The sequence below is a fragment of the Chinchilla lanigera genome, unplaced genomic scaffold (genome assembly GCF_000276665.1).
Source record: "Chinchilla lanigera isolate Chin_1 unplaced genomic scaffold, ChiLan1.0 scaffold00032, whole genome shotgun sequence".
Classification (NCBI taxonomy): domain Eukaryota; kingdom Metazoa; phylum Chordata; class Mammalia; order Rodentia; family Chinchillidae; genus Chinchilla; species Chinchilla lanigera.
Genome location: NW_004955433.1, coordinates 16772437 through 16779058, shown reverse-complemented (window position 1 = coordinate 16779058; position 6622 = coordinate 16772437). Strand labels below are relative to the sequence as shown.

Here is a 6622-nt window from a genome sequence, read left to right as displayed (position 1 = left end):
TTAGAATACAGTGAAAATGACAATTTAAAAGTACATTACAGTGGGCAAAGGGTGGGCCATGGTCTCACGAAGGTCGGGAGCACACACATTGGCCACCACTGACTCACTGGTGAGGTCCACGCTAGCGGGGAGTGCGCCGGTCCGGCGGTCCCCGAACTTGAGTGCATGTGTGCAGCCTGGGCCTTTGGCCCGACCCCACTAGATCATGGCTTAGGCTTTGGAGCAGTTGCAGAATGATCTAGAAGAGGCAAAGGTGTTGCTACAAAAGACCACTAGGAAGAGAGCACACGATGCCCTGATAGCTGAAAAATCCAAGATTGAAACAGAAATAAAGAATAAGATGTAATGCAAATCACAGAGGAAACCAGAAGCTTGTGTGGTTGCTCCCATCACAACAGGATACACAGTGAAGATCAGTAATTATGGATAGGCTCAGTCAGATAAATTTGTGAAAATCTACATTACCTCAACTGGAGTTCACCAAGTTCCTGCTGAGAACGTGCAGGTGCATCTCACAGAGAGGTCATTCCATCTTTTGGTAAAGAATATACATGGGAAGAGTTCCTCTGTTGAGTTTGAACAATCTCTTGAAACCCATCTCAGTGGAAGGCAGTTCAAAGAAAATCAAGACTGATACAGTTCTTATCTTGTGTACAAAGAAAGCAGAAAACACTCAGTGGGAGTACTTTACTCAGGTTGAGAAAGAGTGCAAAGAAAAAGAAAAGCCATCCTAGGATGCTGAGACAGAGCCTAGTGAGACATTAGTGAGTGTTCCAGAGAAAATTTATGAAAGTGGAGATAATGAGATGAAGCAAACCATTAATAAAGCCTGTGTGGAATCCAGGGAGCAGCAAGCCAAAGGAGATACAGAATTTTGAGACTTTCAAGTCCTTTTGAGAACTATGATATGAAAATATTGATATTTCCAATAAAGGAATGTTGATGAGATGCACATAGAAATTTGACAGATAGCTACAAAGCCTTCAAAGTAAAGGCACTGAATTCTCCATTTCTTACTGGAGGATTTATTTAAATAAGATATGCATACTAAGTACTTCCTCCAAAGATAGTTCCTTTAGAACTTTCTGGTCATCTTATTCATGACAGGTTACACACATGGTATTCTCACTGAAAAATAATAAGCAAGTCTTGCCTAATGAAAACAATACACTATGTATATTTTTGTTCAGCTAAGAGGTAGAAAAAAAAGTTACAGATGTCAGCTCGCACTAATGCAAGCATAAGAGCAAAACTGAATTTTTGTATAAAATTAAAATTTGTGCCTGCACTTCAAGTTTGCTGTACAGTGGATGATCCCCTATTGCCAGTTTAAGAAGTGCAAATAGCAGGGATTACCGTGCACTAATCCAATCACAAATGTTTCTATCTAGATTTAAATATATTTGTTTATGAATATAGAATTGAAGTAATAGAAAAGCATCTTCGTATACTACCATTTAGTAAGTTCTACATGGATGAAATAGCCTAAAGTACAGATAATTTCTTTGAAAATTCATTTATTGCTGTGTTCAGTAAAGTTGGGTTTTTATGTTAAAAAAGGTGTATTGCATCAGCTAAGGTAATTGATAGACGAGGAGGCTAAAAAATCAATTCCAGCTTGAGAATTTAGAAAAAGATTTTAAAAAGTTTAAATCCAAAAAATAATAAATTCTGAGTAGAAATTAATGTCATAGATACACATTCCTTAACATATAAGAAAAGTGCGACTGAATAAAGTTGGTTTATTTCCACCATATTAACTACAGGGTTTATTGGGGTAGTACCTATAAAACAGAAACATTAACATTAGCTTAGATTTCACTATGCTGATGTTCATCAGCATTACAATTGTGAAGTGTAATTGTTAAAATGATTCATTTACACAAAAATATGTATATTAAGTACAGTTCTACAAAGATAAATTTAAAAGTTATCTAAAACTTTCCTGATTTTGTTAGATATTTATTTTAGTATGTGTTTTTAAAAGAGAAACAAACTCCTGATGACTGAGAAAAAAACATAAGAAAGCACATAGAGGATTAAAATTTTTAAATGAAAAATAAGCAGGATTCTATTGTACCATAGGTTTAAAAAATATTATGAACAACTATCTAGCAACAATTTTGAAAACTCAGTTTAAAATATATAAAAATGTACATGGCTCAGAAAACAAAAAAAATCCTATAAAAATACAGAAATAGTCAGTACTATAACTATGCACATAAGGAATCAGCAGACTCAGAAATTTTTCCAGATAAGTTCCACTTATATTCAAGAAACAGAGCACTACAGTCATAAATAAATGCTCCCAGAATATGGAAAGGAAAAAAAAAAAAACACAGTCGACTTCTCTACTTACTGACTGGTGCTTTTTAAACCATGGTACCAAAATCTGGCAGATATAGCCCAAGAAATAAAAATTAAGAGCCAATTTCATTCACTACTATTAATGCTACAAACCTCAAACAAACACTGGCAGATGAAACACAGCAATACAAAATTTATTTATAAAAATTATACAACTAGAACACATTGGAGTCACCCTATAAATGTAAGTTTGACAACATTACAAGGCAGACATATATAATTCATGACATTAATCTAAAAGAGATTTTAAAAATACGATTACCTTAGATGAAATGCCCACTCCTGGCCCTTCATAAAGTTAACTCAGACTAAATTTCCACCTTTGTTTTATGCTAAAGTTAATGCCTCTCCTCCTCTGAGCAAATGGAGTCTAAATTGTGGATGGTTAAGGTCTCCTAGAACTACTTCTTATATTTCTGTGTTCAACATTAAATAGCACTTTAAGATCGTCTAGCGTCCTCACTCAAACACCAGTACACAGTGATGCTTATTGAAGGTACTCCCTATTTAATAGTATAAGCTTCAGCTGCCCATTATCCTTTACAGAACAAAATAAACAGAATCAAAAGACAGGCTGTTCCTGTTTGAATGAAAATGATGTCAGAGAGGTCATTCCTATTTCTGTGCTTTCCTTTCATGTAGACCCAGCCCATGATGCTCTCTCCCAGCACCATGTTCACCAATAATACTAATAACCTTTCTTTCCTGACTTAGTACCAGGTAGTGAGTAGAGTCACATAATAGAAACATAAATATTGTTGTGATGCTTTTGGTAAGTTTGATCAGGAGAAGTTTATGTTGACTATATAGAATACATTTTTTCTTTTACTTTAATTTACTGTATACCTAAACTCCACCTACTAAGATTGGGAGATGTAGCAGATTGACAATTGGTGGTCAACTTATAACTCCCAGCTGAACTCAGTAAATGTGGTGCTGGGTGTGGGAGGCCCACCTAAAGATTGCTGCCAGCAGCATAAGAGGCAGAACTGGAGAAGTTAGGCTGTTGGGAGCTGGTAGAAGCTGTGAAGAACTTTTGCAGGAGCTGGTCATGCTGGGTTGCCTGATGAACTTGGATGTTTTCACCCTCCAAGGAGGTTTGGACCTTGTTGGCACTGAGAATGCCTTCAGTTCACTTTGGGAGAGCTCTGGTCCTCACTCTGATCATCGCTTCCTGGCTTCAGAGGGGAAGACGGTACCCTGCCAGTCTCCTGAAGAAGCTTGCTGTGTTGGCTTTCCTGATGGGAACTTGGCTGTCCTGCTCAATGAAGGAGCTCAGAACCTCACTGTTGCTGAGGATGGCTGTGCTACCTTTCAGGGGGGCTCAGGTTCTTACTTTGAGCATCATTCACTTCCTCCAGTGTAGATCACTCAGCCTGCTAGCACAGATCCTTCATTCAGCTGGCTCAAACTTTCTAGATTCCACCACTGACTTTTGGGTCTTCCGAGTGCAAATCAGTGAAACAGATCTTCATGAGACATTGTTGTGGGCTGTGGCCCTCAAGTTGGATATATGGGAGGCATCGTTATGGGCTCTAGGTCTTCAGCTGGACTCATGCAGGACATTATTGCAGGATCCAGGCCCTCAGCTGGATTCTTTGGTCCTTAGTGTGTGGACAGATTTCCTGCACCCTCTTGTACATGATTCTTTGGGTTGCTATTATAAATATTCTTATAAAATAGGTGTCCTATATTATATGTAAAAAAAAAAAACCCTAACCAACACAGGAGATATTCAGAAGGACCATCTTATATGATCTTGTACTAATTGTATTGCCCTATATAAAGACTTAATCATAATGGTTTGTAGTTAATTTGTGGCCAATAGTATTTGATTTGCTGATCAAACCACATTAACATAGCAATTAGTACTGATTCAATTAATTGCTTATTATGTGGCTGCATCACAGAAGACAAAGTGAAATCTGAGGCCATTCATGCAAAGTAGGATGCTGTGATGTGAGAGAGGATGTGGTTATGTAAAAGAGAGACAGGTCATTTGCTGGAAGCTGAGGTCACAACAGGCTACCTCCTTTTTGTCTGAGGACACCTACATCACTGACATTGTTGGTACTCTTCCCCATTCTGCTCAGCATGTCCTATTTCCAGTCACACTAGTGTGCCTAGATGACTTTTCCAGAGAGTTTTCTCTAGTTGTGGGAGTTTCCACAATTCATCAGTACAGAGCAACCCCATACTCTGGAGTTAATGATCCTGGGGAAGAGGCCTGAATTAATAACAGACTGAAGCTGCTAGATAAATAGTGCAACTCATTGGTAACTCAATTAGGATAATTCTGAAATATGTTCTATAGAGTCTCCCACAATCCCTCTGAGGAATTGAGCCTTGAATGTTCACAGGAGCAATTAGCTTTTAACATTACGCTTTATTAGTTCCTGTTCTTCCACATCTCGTGCACTTCTGCTATTTCCCTGGATCACCTGAGACAAATAAGTTGTACCAATTCCTTATCTCAGGTTCTAATTCTGGGGCAACCCAATCTAAGACTCTGTTTTCTTTCTCTATTTCTGTTTAAAAATAGATTTTTGAAACCTAAGTGGAGTTTCTTGGTAATATTCATTTAACAGGAATTAGGAATTCATACAAATTTCATAAGGTCTTGGGGGATTTCAGACCATTCCCAAACAGGCTGGCTGTTATCTTGTTGCGATTTTCCCATAGCTTAGACTACTCTGGGGAAAGTAAATCTTGCCTTCCAGTGGGTAGAAACTAAATGACTGTCTGAGCGAGATGTGTGTGAACATGAATACAAGAGTTTTCTTGTAAAGGTCAACTGGAGACTGTTTGAGTGACACTCCACTAAAGATGAGCATGATAAAATGTATTATACATGGTATATGTATGCACTTTAAAACAAAGATATGGGCAATCATATAATTTTCCAATTCAGCTAAGAATAAAGCCACTTGTTGTTTGGTGTCGTGGTTTGCTTTCTCATTTGTTCCGTATGCAAAGTTTATATGTTAAAGTTAACACCACAGCATCTTGAGAAAGTTCTGGATTCAAGAGATGTTATTTATATACTGTGAAATATTATTTAGCTTCTAACTCCCCTTTGTACATTTACTTCATGTCAAACCTTGGTGGATTCTGAGAATGAAAAGAAATGATGTATGTAATGCAGTTAGCACATACCCACTTCGTAGATCTCAGTAGTCATTACTTTCTCTCTGTCTCTGTCTCTCTTCCTCTGTCTCTCTCTCGCTCTCCTTTCCCTCCTACTCTGGCCTGTGTTTTCTTTCTTCTCCTCTTGTCCTACTCATCCTCCTCTTTGTTCTCTTCCTTTATCCTTACCATCTTCTTCTATTTTTTTTTTCTTTTAGTTCTCACTATAATTTGTACTGTTTAACTTTTATCATCAAAATTATTTCCTGATTTATACTCTCAATCCTTATTGTTGCTTCCTATAGCAAATTTTATCTCACCAGAAAGACTGCTCAGTGTTAATGGGGCTGAATGATTCTAAATATCCCTTTCTTCCCAAACCCAGATCTCTTTGTCTGTGTCCTCGGTGACACAACCAGATTTTGTTGGACTCTGAGATGGCCCTATAACTCTCTTTGACCTATAGAGTCTGTTCTTATTTGGAAGTGGAATAAAAACAATGCACATTACATAAAATAATATTGATAATAATGTTATTGAATTCTTCCTGTGACAAAAAAAATGTTTTGCCATTTTATGCTTCACTCATGGGCTCTGTTGATTTTCTAAAACTCCTAAGGCCTTTTGTTGACTTTATGTTGTCACATATTAGCTACACACCATTTCAGTAGGTATCTTCCATGAATCACAATTTCCTCATCTTAAAAATTGTGAATAATAATAGTCATGACTTCAGAGATCTATAAAACAGTTAAGTAAAAAATTCTTTACACAGTACCTGGCATATGATAAGTACTCAATAAATGGTAGACATTGTTCCATTGAAGTTACCATGGGTGAGGAAGAAAAAGCTTAAATTATGTTCACACCAGAAGACTGACCTGTATTAAATATATTTCAGAATAATTTCCAATAAAATGATCGACATAAAAAGTAGGTAAATTGAGAAGTAAACTCAACTCTCCAGAAATTTTACCACACAGAAAGGTTCATTCTTTAGGAATTTGGATAAATGATGTTTTACGGTTCACATGCACATAAGAGTTCAGAGGGCACTGTTTGGGGTCCACAGTTCTCTGCTTCTAATCCCCTTCTAGTCCAGCTGTCTTCATAAGTTTTGAAGCCTTTC

The 6622-nt window shown here is 37.2% G+C and overlaps 1 pseudogene; it reads left to right on the top strand.

Annotated features, from left to right (window-relative positions):
- The first annotated feature begins 205 nt into the window (after window positions 1-205).
- LOC102016945 lies at window positions 206-878 on the top strand (annotated as a pseudogene).
- The last annotated feature ends 5744 nt before the right edge of the window (window positions 879-6622 follow it).